The sequence below is a fragment of the Gopherus evgoodei genome, chromosome 10 (assembly GCF_007399415.2).
Source record: "Gopherus evgoodei ecotype Sinaloan lineage chromosome 10, rGopEvg1_v1.p, whole genome shotgun sequence".
In the NCBI taxonomy this organism is placed as follows: domain Eukaryota; kingdom Metazoa; phylum Chordata; order Testudines; family Testudinidae; genus Gopherus; species Gopherus evgoodei.
Window position 1 is genome coordinate 17,107,085 of NC_044331.1, and position 18,109 is coordinate 17,125,193.

Consider the following 18,109-nt stretch of genomic DNA (forward strand, 5'->3'; position numbering starts at 1 on the left):
AGGAAAAAAAAGTATTTTCCCAATTCACAACCAGCTACAGCTATTTTGCCCAAACTTTCCCTAAAAAAAATAATAAAAAAAAAAAATCACCTTTTGGATGGAGACCAGACATCTCAAAAGGAGAAGTTGTCCGAAAGTTCGAGGATTTGAAAATGGTCTTTAACACAATTGTTACTCTGTTACTAACTGCAGCATTACCTACTAAGGGAAAGCCATAACAAATAGCTGTCAATTCTTTTGAAAGCAGAAAATCTTTTATTATACTTGTGTCCTCTTTCTTTTTTGTTATCTGAGCCAACATAAAACACCACACCTCTGTTGTTTGAAGTCACTCATTCCAATCAAGACGCCCAGCACACTTAATCCTATATTTTATGTTTTGTTTCCTTTTCCTTTCTCTTTAACAGTCTCCATCTGTGGTTCTCTCGCTATCTCTTCCATCCGCTAGAAAGCACACACCAAATATACAACCACGCCTTCCTCAGCACACACTCTGGTCATGTCTACAGTAGCTAAAGAAACTGTTTTAGTACCTCTTGGCAGAATGGTGCTTAAGCATGGCTTTGTGTTTGAACTAGCCCTTGCTAGCCCTTTGTGTTTGAACTAGCCCTTGCACGTCCACCAATGTAATATACGCCATCATATGCCAGCAATGCCCCTCTGCTATGTACATCGGCCAAACTGGACAGTCTCTACAGAACAGGATAAATGGACACAAATCAGATATTAGGAATGGCAATATACAAAAACCTGTAGGAGAACACTTCAACCTCCCTGGCCACACAATAACAGACCTTAAGGTGGCCATCCTGCAGCAAAAAAACTTCAGGACCAGACTTCAAAGAGAAACTGCTGAGCTTCAGTTCATCTTCAAATCTGACAGCATCAGCTCAGGATTAAACAAAGACTGTGAATGGCTTGCCAACTACAAAACCAGTTTCTCCTCCCTTGGTTTTCACACCTCAGCTGCAAGAACAGGGCCTCATCCTCCCTGATTGAACTAACCTCGTTATCTCTAGCTTGCTTGCATATATATACCTGCCCCTGGAAATTTCCACTACATGCATCCGACGAAGTAGGTATTCACCCACGAAAGCTCATGCTCCAAAACGTCTGTTAGTCTATAAGGTGCCACAGGACTCTCTGCTGTTTTTACAAATTCATTTTTATGATTTCAGTGGACCGAGGGCAGCATTTATCCCAGACTATCATCATCCAGCAAAAGAGTCGCTGGGGAAAATTCCTAGAAAACACTATTCGCTGCTATTTCTAATTCTAACATATAACTGAATGTCGTGGATTTTTTAATTTCAGTACTTCTTCCTCTGAAACTGACAGTGGATGGCAACTTGTTATTTGACTTTCACCATTGGGGCTTATATAGCACCTTTCATCAGAAAATCTGACAGCATTTTATTAAGGCCAGAAGAGCTGAATATAGCTAAGCTGAATGACAAGAAGGAAGAGTACATCCTTCAAATACTTGTATGTAGACAGTTACTACCACGAGAAAAAATATTACTTAGGGTGCTTACAAGGGCATAAGTGCAACAGGATGAAATTAAGAGAAAATGTAGGTTGACCATCAAGAAAATTTCCTGCTAATGTTCTCTGTTAGTTCACAGGATAATCTTCTATGGGAAGAAGGAAAAGCCTAGCTTAGTTAGGACTTTTAAACATACACTGATTAAGCACTAGGGAATACCCTGAACTGGCAGGGGATGACCTTATAAATCGCTCCCCCATCTCTAACTTGTGTAATATTATATATTCCTGCAGAATTTAACAGAGAATGGTAACTTTTGAACAGAATTTGTAAATCGTCCATTAGAATGTATTAGAGAATTATATCCCTCCTATAAAATTCATAGGTAAATAGTGCTTAAAAACTCATCTTACTGATAGATAATCAGAGTTTAGAAAGGTTAAGGATATATCTATACGGCAATCATGGGTAGACATACCTACACTAGATTGAATCTAGCTAGCACAAATACAGTGAAGCTGTAACAGCATGGACTTCAGAGCAAACCAGCTGCTTGGGTATGAATCCAGGGTCCTGGTGGCCTTGTACAGCCTGTGCTGAAGCCCATGTTGCTGCAGCTTGATTACTATTGGCACTTAAGCTAGCTCAGGTATGTCTACCCGTGCTGCAATCACATTGTGATGGGTTGGATTCCTGCTTTATGGGGTGCCACTGAGCCTTCTCATTTGAGTTTCCCTCACTCTGTGTTGCTGTGACTGGCTCTCAAGCCCCTTTCCAGCACACAGACACAGACACACGTAGGGAAACACCCAACTGTAGAATCACACAGAGCTTGAGATCAGTGCGGTATAGAAATCAATATAGCATAAGCTCATGAAATTCACCCCCTCCCTCAATGTGGTGGGAGATATGCATGGATTTTTGCCCCCCTCTCCTCCCCCTCCCCATATGAATTGCACAAACTGGGTTTTGGAATAAACAAGAAATAAGTTTATTAACTACAAAAGGTAAATTTTAAGTGATTATAAGGAGTAGCAAACAGAACAAAGCAGATTACTGAGCAAATAAAACAAATCATGCAAACTAAGCTTAATACACTCAAGAAACAGGTTACAAATAATAATTGCACACCCTAAGGTTATGTCTACACTGGCAGTTGAACGACAAAACATTTGTCTTTCAGAGGTGTTAACATTCTCCCCCCCATCCCTGAAAGAAAGTTTTGCCATGACAAGTGCCAGTGTGAACAGCGCGTTGCCAGCAGGAGTGCTCTCCTGTTGACAAAGCTAACCCCATTTGTTGGGGGTGGAAGTCTTCTGCTGGCAGGAGAGCCAAGAAACAGCGGCTACACTGCATGACTTTTAGCAGCTCGGCTGTGGCAACTCAGCCATGTCGCTAAAAACTGTGTAGTGTAGACAAAGCCTTAATGTTGTTTTAGGCAGGTTGCAGAGTTTCTGCAGCTCAGAGTTCCAGTTATGTCTCTTTACAGACTAGACCCCTAACTCAGCCTGCACTCAGCCTTCGCCTTTCCCCTGCTTAGTTCCTTTGTTTCTTTGGGTGTTTTTAGCAGTCTTCCTTCTTGGGTGGGGAGGCAATGGAGAAGAGCCCTGATTGACTTACTTCCCCACCTTAAATAAAATTAACATAAGGTAGGAATCCTTTGTTTCCAGTGGAAAAATACCAGCAATGTCTAAGGTGGTACTCCGTACCAGGTAACATCACATTACCTTGCTGTGTGAAAGCAACATCCCAGAAAGGTGGGAGATTAGTTTATTCAAAGTCCTATTGTCCTTTTTAAATGGCCCATTCAGGCTGATTGCTTACTGTCTCGTGGATGTTCCCCCAAATACACACCTAGTTGTAATTGTTATATAGTCAATATTCCTAACTTCAGATACAGAAATGATACATGCATACAAATAGGATAATCATATTCAGTAAATCATAACCTTTCCAATGACATCTCACAAGACCCATCTTGCATTAAATACAAAACTTAGTTATGTTATATTTATATCATACTATTTCTATGAAGAATATGGTGTGTAACATCCCATGCACATCCTGACTGCAGTGTAAACGTACCCCAAGATGCTTACTCAAAGACACAGCAAATCAATGGCAATGAGAGGACTGATGGATCCTTTACACTAACCACTTACAACCACACACTCTAAAATGAAGCTTCTTCTCATGTACATTGAATGATGTCAGATGGCAAGTGGTTCCAGACTCACCATTGTTATATAAAGTCAAAACTGGCAGCGGAGGACCATAGTTCTCACTAAGGTAGCAAGATGTTTTCATAGATGTGTTTGGGGGGAGGGTGAAGCTGGTGTAAAGAGGCTACATGTAGTGCAATCCAAATACACTGTGGGATGCTGGGAGCAAGGAATGGCTGAGTATCCCCACTAAGGGCTTGGCTACACTTGCGAGTTACAGCGCAATAAAGGAGCCCCGGGCACACCAGCTCACTCCCTGTTCACACTGGCAAGGCACGTAGAGCGCTCTGACTCCGTGGCTACAATGCGGTTGGTACTCCACCTCAGCGAGAGGAATAACGTTTGCTGTGCCTTGGCATCAGTGTGAATGAGGTGTTGCATTACTGCGCTCTGACCGGCCTCCGGAAACGTTCCATAATCCCCTTAAGTCAAGTGGCCACTCGTCATTGTTTTGAACTCCTGTAGGGATGCGGAAATGCTCTTTCAAAGCTCCATTTCTGATAGCCAGCATGCAAGCCGTTACTGTGGAACGCTGTGTGTAAGAGAGAGGCAGGAGGGAGGGGGGTCTGTTGCTGTCTGAACTTACAAGACAGCATTCTGACATGCTCTCAGCCTCCCCCTCCAAAAACTCTCTCTCTCCCCCCACATACACACAACACACTCCCTGTCCCACTCCATTCCATCCCTCCCATTTTAAAAGCCCGTCGCAGTCACTTGCATGCTTGGCTAGCTGCCCATAATGCACCATTCCTGATGCCGCTGCAAGTGCCGCAAATGTGGCCACACCAGTGCACTTGAACCTGTCAGTGTGGACAGATTGCAGCGCTTTCCGTACTGCGCTCTGTGAAGACTGGTTTAACTCAAAGCGCTCTACATCTACAACTGTAGCCATGGCCTAAGTTCACAGAGATAGGAAGTAGCTAATACCTGGTACTTTTTAATAAGGGTCTTTTCAGGCAAGTCAAACCATAAGGATCAAAGCAATGATGTGAACAATACTGCATATATAACTCTTAGCTTCAAGTCACGTTAGGCTGCAACACAGTCTTGGAAACTGGATGTGTTTATAACCTACATTCCTTAACTCAGTTAAATCCTTCTAACACCTTTCATGCCAACATTTCTTCTACATGTTGTTCTGACTCTCATTATGTTTGACATTTTATTTCCACTATTGCAATGTCATCGCCTTGTTTTGCTCATTCTCCCTATATATGTCGGCCAATCTACAAAAAAGGTAATGATGTTTTAGACTAACATCATATTTTGACTCCATCCATTCTGACACCGAGGCTGTAATGCAGCCAGCTGTTCATCATTAATATGTTAAACAAATAAAGTCCCCAGTGAAAGCCTATATACTAACTATATGATGCAATGAAACTTTGTGTCATGTGAAAATTCCATCATCACATCACCAAACATTCCCCTGATCTGCAAAACAGCAACTAACTCATCAGAAAAGTCTCATTAACATGTCATCTAGCAGTATAATTGGCTAAACTGATAGACATAAAACATGCAGCATATGTCCTGCATGCTACTGTAATCAGCTTTCATTCTTCGGTACTATAGGAAATGGCTCCATAGCACTTGAAATAAAACTGAAGACTGTTTCTTTTCCCGCTCCTCTCTCTCTCTCTGTGGTATATATTTGTAAGGGTTATTCCTGATTAACTCCCTGTCTGGGTGCTCTTATTCCAGAATAAGAGTGCTTTATTCTGAATTAGTTTAATCCACTTTGAAAGTGGATTAAAATTCCTCTTTGAATTCATATCCTACTTTAATCTTCAATTAACTTCCTTGTGTAAACAAGCCCTAAGAGAAAACAGGGCCGAAGAGGCCATCAGTTACAAAACCCCCAATGCAGAGTAATCCAGAATGATAAGTGGTTATGATAAAATAGAGAGGGAAAGAGTTGGGGGAGGAGAAGGGTAAAAAAAAATGCAAGGGGTAGGAGAGCTAAGGAAAGACGATGAGAGCCGTCTACTGTAAACTAAAACAAACCCACTGCCGACAGAAATACTATTTCTGACAGACCTGAAGAAGAGCTCTGTGGAACTTCAAAGCTTGTCTCTTGCACCAACAGAAGTTGGTCCAATAAAAGATATTAACTCAGCCACCTTGTCTCTCCTATCCTTGTACCAATAGGACTGCAACAACACTGCAAACAATCCAGACACTTGACTGTCGCACACATGGAGCCAAGTAATGGAATTTAGACCCACTTCCAAATTGAGCCCTAGTGTATCATAGTGGTCAATGTTAAAATTTGGGGTTTACATTAGGATGCCCAGTTCTGCATTTGAAAACTCACTTGTTTTAGGTACATACATGCTGATTTAAGGGCTTTAATATGGAACTGGCAACCAGGCTTGGAAAATGGACCCCGGGGGCCTGATTTTCAGAAGTATTGAGCACACACAACTCCAGTGGAGGTTAATGGGAGCTGCTAGTGCCCAACACCTCTGAAAATTAGGTCCCATGTGTATATAGCGAGCTGTATCTGAATTATTTATCTCTGACATATTTGCTCTATAACATACTACATATGCCATCTCTGTTGATGGACAGCACTAGAAAGATCATCCCTGAAGTAAATGTGAGTAAGCTAAGGATGGACTCATTTATATGTATGCCCTGACTTTCTTATACATTATGTACTGAATCTGCTGAGTGGTAATAGGTAGTAGCAGCAATGGGGTGAATCTGCTGCTACTCTCTGGCTCTTGACTGGAGGATAAGTAAGCCAGGAGGGGAAGGTTCAATGGCAGTTAGGAGAATAGTTGGAGACTTGGGGGCACAGCAGTGGAGGCACCTGTTCCTGGTGACTGTTCAGAGTGTCTGAGCTCAGATATCCAGAGCTGTTTGGGTGTCATTGGTTCTATTGTGGTTTAAGAACAACAGGACTCATTTACATAGTATGGCTAAGAACACATACATGGTGCAAATAAAGTACATAATACCTGGCTCTGAGACAGTTTCTCTCAGCATACACGTTTTGCCTCAATAGGGATTGCAGATTTGGGGCTAGATTCTCACCTGGGTTAGGACAACTTTATGCTACCTCTGCTAGTGGAAAGCTACGCTAATGCTACAGGAGGATCCCCCATATAGTAGGATCCTTGAGTGGTATAGGATGGGGCTGGGGTGTCCCTGAGTCCCAGCAAACCCGTCTGGGCTCTAGAGACCAATGGTAGTCTATACACGTTAGAGCAACCCGGCCCAGTGTGCTGAGTACTCCAAGGCTGGCACCAAGAATTGAAGTCTTTGGCTTTTTCACTGTACAAGCTGTGAGGTACAGTTTTATACACATGCTGTACTTGGCTCTATTACCACAGAGGATTCATTGAAAAAAAATCAATGGACAGTCATTGGGGGAGGGGGGTGGGGTGGGAAGGAATACCACATGGCCTTTCTGAGTGAGCTCACATCACATGGCTTATCCATGTTTACATTTCTTGACCATGATCCGAGCTCAACCTCAGGGTGACCTTGAGCCTTGCAGGCTAAAAGAAATAGTGCTGGTACAGCTGGAACGGGTGGGTAGACCACATAATACAGAGAGCGCTAAATATAAATGGTCTTAAATAAAGAAGAAATAAAAGTCTGTTCTATTAATCTGCATGTCCTGCCCTAATAACAGGACCTCATTATAATTCTGGAAGCTTTGGAAAGGCTCCAGTGCAGTATCTTCAGCATGAAGTTACCATGCATTTCAAAGGCTGAATGCAAAATCATGCACAATCCTATTGTCCAAATGCTTAAAAAAATTGGTACAATTGGTTTCACTTACCAGTCTAGTGAAACATCCTGTGGCTCCTTGGAAAGCCATATACCAGTTGTTGCAACGTCCACAGGCTTGAATGGGCCCCCCTCAATCTGCTTGATCTTAAGAAGAGGAGAACGGGGAGTTGGTCACAGTAAAGCTGGCTGAGATGTACAAAACAGTGCATAGGACACTGCGAATGGACTAGAGCTGCTATAATCCCCTTAGCAGCAGAGGAGGTGTGAAGGAAAGAGGGTGTGGAGACATGGTGTCAAAATGAGCCAGAAAGAGCTGCAAATGTTCTCAGCACGTATCAAAACCATTGTCTCATTCCAGGACAAACCAGGAAGTTGAACCATGGACTCTCAACCAGACAGCTCCAAACTATGTCATTTGGGTGAGCAATGAGTGGACATAGTATAGAGGTATTTGTAAGAAGAGTCATTTTACTTGCAGTCTAGTTTTCTGGTCTGAATGTTTGTAGCTCACATAAACAACCAAGATGAATCATAAAAGGTTAGAGACAAGATGCTAGCTAGCATGTAAATACACCGAACCTAATCCAGTCCCCAAGCTCCTCCCAATACTAATTCCTGGTAAAGTTAAAAATCTTACAAGTTTATGAAACTAGGTTTAAGATACTTACCTCTCCCCTTGGCCCCAGCTCCATCCTCCTAGAACTGGGGCCAAATCCTAGTCTCTTGGGGAAAGCCTGAATAAATAGGCTTTGAGCTGTGGAAAGCTGCCCTCTTCCTCCCATTGCTGGCCACAAAGCACTCCTCCAATTATGGAGTCACAGACCCTCTATCAAGCTCTTGCTCCACCATAAATTTCCCCTCTTTGCAGCTACAGAGCGAGCTGCTGAGAGGAATAGGGACTGGAGAGTCCCACTATCCAACTTCAGTTTGAGGAGCAATGTGAAGATGAGAACAGAGCAGACTCTGACTGCTGTTCCTGTCTGGCATGGCAATGGTGAGGTGGGATTTTTCCCTCAGTAAGAACCACCGGAGTTGGCCCTTAATTTGGACAGATCCAAATGACACTTGTAAATCTGGGGAAATGTGACTGGCTCAGACAAGTGGTTTTGGAATCCTGAGTCTGAACTCCCCTCCAAACTTTGGGGAGTTATTTAAATTCCATATCTGAGCCCAGACTTGAACTTTCTGTTAGGACTTCTTTCTGTAGAAGGATCTTAAACCTCCCAACTCTACCAAACATACCCAAATTTGGGGAAAGTTCAAAATCCAGATCGCAACTCAGATTCAGATTTTGGCCCAACTCTAGTTCTATCATTCTCCTTACAAATAGGAATAGTTGTTTAGCAAACAACATGATTACTCTTCTCCAAGAAATAGGCTCAACAGGTCACAACAGTTAAAGGAATTTAATGGTGGAGTTACACTACCTTGCACAAGGTTGTACTGTTCTTTCATAAGGCTAAACCTGCGTTGGGCTAGTAGTCCAGCTGAAAGTGTCTAGGCAATTAATGGAAGGGAATGCCCATAAGCAGTGGTCGTCTTCTTATTATGTAGGTAATTACAATTAATGACAGTGGCAGCAGTGACTCAGACTCAATTATAAATCTGTATTAATGTTTTCAAATCCTAACACTAATTAAGTGCAACATTTTTACTGTCTTAAACATAGCATGCCCAGACATTTAAGTCTTTAAATTATATGACCTTCATTAATTTTGGGACAAATCCCCTTCCTCTCTGTTCTGTGGCTCAAATGCAGTGAGATCAGTGCAATTCCATTGCGGGCAGGAAGAATTTATGGAGTCCATGCAGAGGTTATATATCGCTGCATGCCATGTAGTCCAATTCCAAAGGACTTCCTATGCACTCTCATACAGGAAGTGTCCAGGGTACTGGCAGGCTGGGGGAAGGAATGGAAACAGGAATGCTGTATCCTCCAATCATTACCTCTGGCAGAGCACCAGGAACTACTGCAGCCCCAAAGTATTGGAACATATATCCATTCTGCTCCAGGGCCTGGGCTCCCCCTTCCTGCATGGAACCCCCAGCACAGCGCCTTCTTTGCAAAGAATTTATTGACACAGTGCCAGCACTGCTACCATCCTACCTACTCTAGGGTGCCCATTAGTGCAGCTAAACCAGTGGTAGCACTGGTGGGAATTTTGTGCTACAACTTCCTACAGTAGACACGTTCTCAGGCTACATTCTGTTGTCCAGGATCTGGGCTATTACCTTTAGAAGTTTCTTTTTTTGGAATAATTAGCTGTATAAATGAATCAATGAGAACAATTTTTCAGGGGGAAAAAAAAAACAAAAATGAAGTTTTTAATTCCAAATGCATCCTGGGAGATTGCCTCTCCATGAAATAAATGTCCTAGATCGTCTTATTTTAATTTCAGTTCACTCATTTTTAAATAGAGAACTGAAGATGGATAACACTCTATGGAGTATTTTGGCAGAAAACACAAATTACTGTATTTATTGGCAACATCGTTGTTCACTGAAGTAGAAAAGAAAAAAAAATCAAAGTTATTAAAAGGGGTCAAATTCCAACCTTCTCCCAGGAGTTAATCTCAGTTTTAAAGTAATTTTTCAAAAGAGTTTTTACTTATAAGGTTAATTGGAAACTGACTCAGATAATCATTGGTTTGATACCCTGCCACAACACATGTATCACTTCTCTCTTAGTGTTAATTTTTCTTAACATCCTTCCCTTACCACACTAATAAAAGAACAATTTTTGCAGTGTTTTACAGACTGACACTCTGATCTTATATTGGATGCAGCAGCACTCAGCAGTCCTAAAACCAGCATAACCAATCCCAGGAGGATCAGCCAATGTAGGGAGATCCTCAGGCAGCATAGAGCCTTTGTAATGCCTCATACTTACCCTTATGCTTGTTTTAGGGAGTGTGGCTGAAAAGAAGGGGGAGTATAGCCAGAACGCGACTGAACCCCAGTGGTCCCTGGCTGCTGTAATGACATTTTGGAGCCTTTGGCAGCTGGCACAAGTTACAGAGAAGCCTTGAGGTGGGTTTGGATTTTTAATACTGTCTCAATTTGGGGCTGTTTGCATCTGAGATTGGGGAATACACTTATGATATACAATATGAAAAGCAGGCCAAGTAAACAAAAATAGCGTGAGTTCTTTCACCTGGTCTGTGTGTGACTAAAAGTTGTGACTGTCTGAGAACCGTTCAGTGGTTTATGTGAACGGGTTTGGTGGTTTCAGTGTCGACAGGCATCAGCCTCACCACGCTCTCCCTCTCAACTGATACTCATTGAGGAGAACTGAACGGATGAGGCAACTGAACTCATCTCTCACACAGAGGGTTGTTTACTGTTCACTTCAACAAATGCCTGTGATTAACACTGGGTCAGTATTATTCATCTGTATGTTTTCTACAGTGTGGGAAACAACACACAACAAAGTTGTTTCATTTTCAATGTAGCATAAATACAAAGCGGTCACCCACACCCCCTGCCTCTTATTCAAAAATTACAAGAACAAAACACAATACAATCAATGCTCTTCTTTCTACCAACCCCCCTCCAGCACATATTCAAATACTACCCCTTGTACATTGGATAATATCCTTGGCAAAGGCCCAGTGAAACAAATGGAGCAACTGCTTTGTAGTTGAGTAAATAGTTTTCGGGATCACAGTGTTTCAAGCTGCTGCCTCTAAAATGTGAGAAAATAGTTAAATTTAACACAATGAATAACCCCACCCTAGAGTTTGTGGTTTCCCCAAACCACAAAATATGAGTAAATATCAGCCAGGTTCTTTGGCTAATTTTTTTTTCTACACTATAGTACATACAGGCTTCTTCAATGTATAATGAATGAAATGATTGATTATACCTTTTGCTCAAGACAAAGAAATTAATACAAGCTCATTTTAAACACTCAGCAAGCCAAAAACTTTGCAGAGAGAAATACCCTCAGAAAAAACCTTTGCTAAAATGGTTAAATATACTCATTATGAAACCATGCTTAATAGAGGACTTCTGCACATTGGCTTGAAACTACAGCTGTAAACTGTGCAGAGGAAATGACAACAGGATATAAAATACTAGGGAATATTTAATATTTATTAAACAAAGGTCTTCGTTTAATTATATATGCAGTCATACTGTAAGAATTTGACAGGAAGTGCCCCCCATGCTTAGACATTTAAGAGCATCTACTGCTTTCACTTTGACTTGCATGTGCAGTAAATCACACAGCACTAATGTTCTTGTAATAGCAAGGTAGGTTTTTTTCCCTACTTTCTCTTTTTTTCAAAAGCAAATTCAATACCAGAAAGGCAGAAGCTAGCAAAAAAGATGCAGCTAAACACCCGAACGGAACCTAGAACAGCATTTTCTACACCTTTGATGTTTTTTTCCCTCTTAGACGTAGAATTATTTTGAGAAATTACTTCCAAATCCCTTATTTAAGGAAACTCACTTTGGGAAGTCCTTTTTCAATCTCAAGTAGGCCTAAATTGGTGTTTAAAATTCCAGCAAGACAGTGAAAGGGTATTTTGCAAACTCGTCTGACTCCAAATGGGCATTACACGATCTGCATTTTTATATTACTGAGGGTGGGAGAATGGGACAAAAAGAGTTGGGTGTTCCCGAAACATACACATTATGTACTTTGCCTGGAAATCAAAGGAAAATAGGACTGGACAATCGTTATTTATAATCTATATTATGATATTTGCATTACAAAAGCACTGAGAGGCTCTACCAGAGGTTGGGCCATATTGTTCTAGGCACTGTATAAACATATAATAAGAGACAGTCACCCTTTAGGGCTTATGCTCTAAACAAACAAGACAAAGCACTAGAGAAAAGTTACTATTGCTATTTCAGATGTAAGAAATTGAGGCACAGAGAGGCTAGGTGACTTGCTCAAGGTCACACAGAAAGTCTGTGGCAGAACAGGGAACTAAGGCCAAATCTCCTGAGTCCCAGTTCAGTGCCTTAACAATGAGATCATAGTCTCTGAATCATCTCCAACTTCTTGTCCACTAATAAGTTTGAATTTTAATTAATGTATTTCACCTATTCTCTTGCTCCATTTGTATTATTTTCCTGTGAGCATTCAAGTGATCAAATTTTACAGGCACAAACAACTGGGGCAAATGAGTTTCAAAGTCATATGCATAAACATTTACAGAAACCTTCTTCACTTGTCTAATAAGATAACATATAATTCTATGTGACTTATCTGACCAATCACAGCTCAAATTCCAAAGAGTCAAATTTGAAAATATATGTATTGGTTAGTTAAAAAATTCAGGGAATTGTGATCTTGCAGTTCTTCCATGAAAAAATAAGAAGCTAATTTGTCTAGTACAGTAGTTCCCAAATTTTAACAACCTGTGAAACCCTTTCATTAAAATGTCAAGTCTTGTGAACCCCCTCCTAAAAATGAATATTTCTAGGGATTTTCTGCTTTACCTGAGTATAAATTATAAAAGCAGTAATGTTGGAAATAAGATATGTTTTTATGACATGCTTATTACACACTATTTATTATTATTAATCATTACAGTATTTTTATTACATTATGAAAATGGCAACACTCTCCCAAGATCTCACTTTCCTAGCTTGTATCACTTTGAATAAGCCTGTTATAATACAAGGCTCCCATGTTTCATCAAGGAATATCAAATGTGAAACAGCATGAAGGGATTTAAGAAGCCAGCTCAAAGAGTTTCTCCGACACAAGCATTCAGATCTTGAGCAGTCCAGGCAAACAATGCACGTTACAACAAAGCTTAAACTTGTTCTTCATAATAATTTTAAAAATAATACTAGCTGCCTATTTAATTTTAAAAACAGCAAAAAATATCCACCTCCCTTTCCATTTTTTATAAGGAGTCTTGAAGTTTAAATCTTCTCAGTGTGATAGATATGCTTGCTTTGATCTGCTTAGCTCTTGGAAATCCAGGGGCTTCAGGCTGCTGGCCCCGGGCTGCCCAGGGTCCCTAGGGACAGCTCTGTCTGCCATTAAGGAACTTTTTCCCCAAGAACCCCCTGTAACATTTCACGAACCTCCAGGGGCTCATGAAACCCAGTTTGGGAACCACTGGTTGAGTAAATTATTAGTTGCAACTTATTTGTTAAATTGTCTGGATAACTTTTTCTCACTTTCAGAAGCGTAACCAAGTAAGGGGGACAAGCATGGAAGGAGCTCAGTTGATCCCTAAGTCAGAGATTGGCATTGCCTCTTCTTGTGCCTCCCAGAGTCTTTGTTACCATTTTGTTCCTCCCCTCCAAAGTGCTTTTCCATTGCTTAGATGCACATCATTGTTCTGAGATGTTTGCTTGCCTAGCAGTTTGAGCAAACAGATAAGCATCTGGATGAGTGTAACAAAACCACCCTGCCAGCCTGCTGTGACACCAGTGATGGGTTAAGAAAAGAATGACATAGCCTAAAAATAATGGTGAGTCAAACTTTCTGCATCTTTTTGGATGACTTTGAAATGTACCTTATTTTCTAGGTCTTCTACAGTGTTGCCTGCTCTAGACTCACCATTACATTCCACATCAGCTCTCCTCTTGACAGTGTGTATCTGTTTTGTTCTCAAAGCTACTGAGGTTATCTTCTTTAGGTTGAATAACCCAACACTTATTACCCAATCAGAGAACCCTACTGCATTTGCATCCTAATGAAGAAATCAGTCAGATATGACCAACTCTCTCAGTCTCCTACCAACCATCAGACTCGCTACATTTCTCCACAGCAGACTGAGGATATTTTTTCTCTTGATCAGGAGCTACAGGAACAAAGGGTTGCAAGGTTTAATTTCTCTGTAAGTGGTTAGTTCTAGTTCTCTCTGCAAAAGAGTGTGATCTCTTCCTGGTTTGATTAACAGAGAAGATGGATGGGGGAGTGGAGCTACTTGTACCATTCAGCAATATCCCTAATTTTCTTAGGCTGATAACCTGCACTGACTATATTATTTGTAGGAGGGTATTTACTTGGTAGTACCACTCCAGATACACAAGTAACAGCAGCGGTAGCAGCCTTGTATTAACAATGTCTTCTATTCTAGATGTACTTACTGTTGCAATGTGAGAATCGTAGTCACCTCCGTTGTTATTAACTTTCTCTTTTATAACCTTATCTTTTCCTTATCTAAAGCACCAGCTGAGCTCTGTTCAAAACTGTTCCAAAGCTCACTGAAGCCAATGGGAATTTTTCAATAAGCTTCAAGGGGCTTTGGATCAGACCCCCTAAATGCCCAACTGGCAATAGGGTGAAGATTTGAGATTACACTGAGGTAGGATATCAAACACACACACCCCACAACGTGTTAGGAAAAATAAAATGAAACAATAAGTTTATGGAGTCAGCTTTTGAATAAATGAGATGTGCTGAACGTCCTCAGACAAAACCCACTTAGCTATTGGGCTTGCTGCAACCAGCTTGTAGCGTTTTTGAGGAGTGACTGTTCTGTTCCATAGCAGGTTAACTAAAAGAAATTCCTAGCTTCAAAGTTTGTGTAAAGCAATGTATATTTTAAATGGTGAGTCTACAGACACACCGCACAACCTAGAAAATATTCTCTTTTCTCAGAATCTAATCTAAATAAGATTGAAGTAGAAGTCTTTTAAACAGAACCTTCTAGAATAGTAAAGAACATTGGCCATAATTTTATGTTTTCCTTATGCTCTAATTCATCCTGAATCAGAACTAAATGAACAAATCCAAATAAAAGGAGAATTCAACAAACTAAGTGCCAGTTCCAGGTGACCTCATATGTTGGAGAGACAGTTCTGGGTTTGTGGGTTACTGGAAGAGTGGGTGGAGCTATATGTGAGATGTTTTTTATATTTTTCCAGCATTAGGATGTCTCTCACTTCCACAAAGTTGATTTCAGGTCAACCCATATGGTTTAGATCCTTAAAATCCCTCTTCAAAGAAATTTCAGGTCATTACCATTTTGTAAACTCTTTTCTAGGGAGTTTTTCATGTGCAAAATCTGCTCTGTCTCTGACCTACCCACTTGCCAGTGAGTTTCTCTCAGTATCTAACTGCTGTCAAATGGGAGGCAGCAGTTTCTGTAAATAGCAGTCTTGTTCATAAACACTGAAACTGTCACAATGTCCAATTGAAGTGCAGCAAATTAAGCATGAAGCAGCAGCTTTCAGGATCAGCTTTAACGGAACAGCCTCACAGGCTCCTTGGAGGGGAAAAAAGTTTAAAGATAGTAAACTTTTTTTAAATGCAGGCAACAATTCTAAAGTTTTCATTCACAATTACTCAAACATTAAGTAAATTATGCAAGTTAAAAAAATGTTTTGTTCAAGGACTATATTCCAAACCCTACCAACACAGTTGATTCATTGTAATCACTCTATCTCCACCCATTCTCAGTGTCTTTCAGGCTGCATTGGTGTCAGATGTTTTTTTACTAACTAGACTGTGGAACTGGTAAGCAGAAAGCCTTCCCACCCTTCCCTTCTCCTAAGCATCTGACAAGCTACAGTTTTAGAGTGGCCACACCCAGCTTGTTATTGTTGAAATTTTAAAGGTGGGTACTTTCTATACTTTTCTTAGCGTTTCACTCTTATTTATAATACAGTGTATTCGACTGACATCTATGTACTGGTAACATCATACGAAGGAGCTTTCTGCAAATAACATCACTATCTTGGCTTGCCAACTTTGCTGGACTTCCTGTGTGACAATGGTCAAGTCAACTGCACCCAAACTTTAAAAAAAGAGGCCTCTTTGTTAATTAATGTCCACTTTTGAAGATGTGGGTTTTAATCTCTTGGTACCTCCATTTTTCATCTGTAAAGTGGGGATAATAACACTTAACCAGCTCACAGGAGTATTATGATGGCTAAATCATTAGTGTTTGTAAAGAATGTTAAGATCCTCTGATGGAATGTATCATAACAAAAGCAAATATTATTATAGCTTGGCATCTTTGGCAAGTTGGAGTAAAGTGAATATTTTATCATGTTCCTCTGTTTTGACAGTTGGAGAAATATGAATATTGCACAACCAGGGACCAAATTTTGAAAGACCTACAGAAAATGTATCCATGTATGCACTAATTTGGGCAAAAACACAATATACATGGGGAGTGCTGGTAGGAACAAAGAATAGAGAGTCATGGGTAATGGTAATGGAAGCAAGTGCTTTGTTAATAATGGCCCAGAAGTGATACTGAACTCCTATGGAAAAGTCTGAGAGAATTTATTAGATTATATTCTCTTGCTTTTTTGAACCACTCTGAAGAATTAAGTAAACAATGACAATTATTCCCTTTCTATATCAAGGTTTAGAAGAGACGACAGAAAGGATACCTTGTAATACATTGCAAAGGTTTTAGAGTAATTTCTATAAAACTCTTTTCAATTTCTAGTTAACCCTCACTTTTTCACAAACCTGGTCTCTCTCTGCTACAGGGAAAGTGTCCTTTAAAAACTGCAAGATTGTCTGCATATTCCGAAATAGGTCACTATATCTTTTTCATCACTATGTCTTTTTCATCCCTTTTCCCAGAAACTGTCACTTGTTGACTGCTGATTGTCCTTTGATCTGCTAGCTCACAGAACAGCTGTGCAACTTCAGGCTGGAGTTTATGGCCATTGTCTTGTAATTGCCTCCAAGTGTTTGTTCCAAGGTTACTTATTTAGATCCACTGTGTTGCTTTCCTATTTGTTTTTCCAACAGTCCACTGTTACACTAAGTCAGCGGTTCCCAAACTTGTTCTACCGCTTGTGCAGGGAAAGCCCCTGGCGGGCCGGACCGGTTTGTTCACCTGCCACATCCCCAGATTCGGCCAGTCGCAGCTCCCAGTGGCCACGGTTAGCTGCTCCAGGCCAATGGGAGCTGCTGGAAGCGGCAGCCAGTACGTCCCTCAGCCCGCACCGCTTCCAGCAGCTCCCATTGGCCTGAAGCAGTGAACCACGGCCAGTGGGAGCCACAATCGGCCAAACCTGCAGACGCGGCAGGTAAACAAACTGGCCCGGCCCGGCCTGCCAGGGGCTTTCCCTGCACAAGCGGCGAAACAACTTTGGGAACCACTGCACTAAATCAATATGTTCATGTAAGAGTGTCTAATAAACCCATATAGGTAAACAGTAACAATCTCACTGACTAGGTCACATGCAGCATTAATGTAATTATTATAGCAGTATTCTTATATTATTACATAGCAGCATCACATCTGCCAGTCACAGTGTTGTTCTAATTAAATGTGTCATGTAACAGCTACAGAGATCAAACAAAACCCATTTACTTGCTCATGCAAGCCCCTGTTTGTGTCCAAAATGTCATAAAAGAACATACTTCCTTTTCTAAAAGCACAACATTGGAAATGAAGATGTTGAAATGCTTTAGTCAGATGCATCATATTTGAGAAGGCTAAAGCTACAGTTCTGCTTACTTTTAGGTCAAAAGAGGTCATCGTATTACTTGAGACAGGTTAAATGGTAAAAATTTAGTCATCCAAATCACATGAAAAAAAAAGGCATGCAGAGACATGGGAATAAAAACACAAACCTACCAGCATTCTAATCCTAAGGCAGATGGCTTTATCCATTAAATTTCACATTCTTTGGTTGAGGGTTATGGGATTTCGAGGTGTTTCAGTAGCTGTTGTTATAACTGCAATAGAAACAAAGATATACAAAA

The 18,109-nt window shown here is 40.8% G+C and overlaps 1 long non-coding RNA gene across 5 annotated transcripts in view; it reads right to left on the minus strand.

Annotated features, from left to right (window-relative positions):
* The window catches only part of LOC115658522, a 95,430-nt gene that overhangs the window by 40,101 nt on the left and 37,220 nt on the right, over positions 1-18,109 (minus strand). For 3 of the 5 annotated variants that reach the window (XR_004002322.1, XR_004002323.1, XR_004002325.1), the window contains 2 exons: positions 17,982-18,082; positions 7,505-7,599 (listed from right to left, as the gene is read on the minus strand). This is a non-coding gene — a long non-coding RNA (uncharacterized LOC115658522). Of the gene's footprint in view, positions 1-7,504; positions 7,711-17,981; positions 18,083-18,109 lie in introns of those variants that run through there. The other 2 variants (XR_004002324.1, XR_004002321.1) reach the window with 1 other exon arrangement.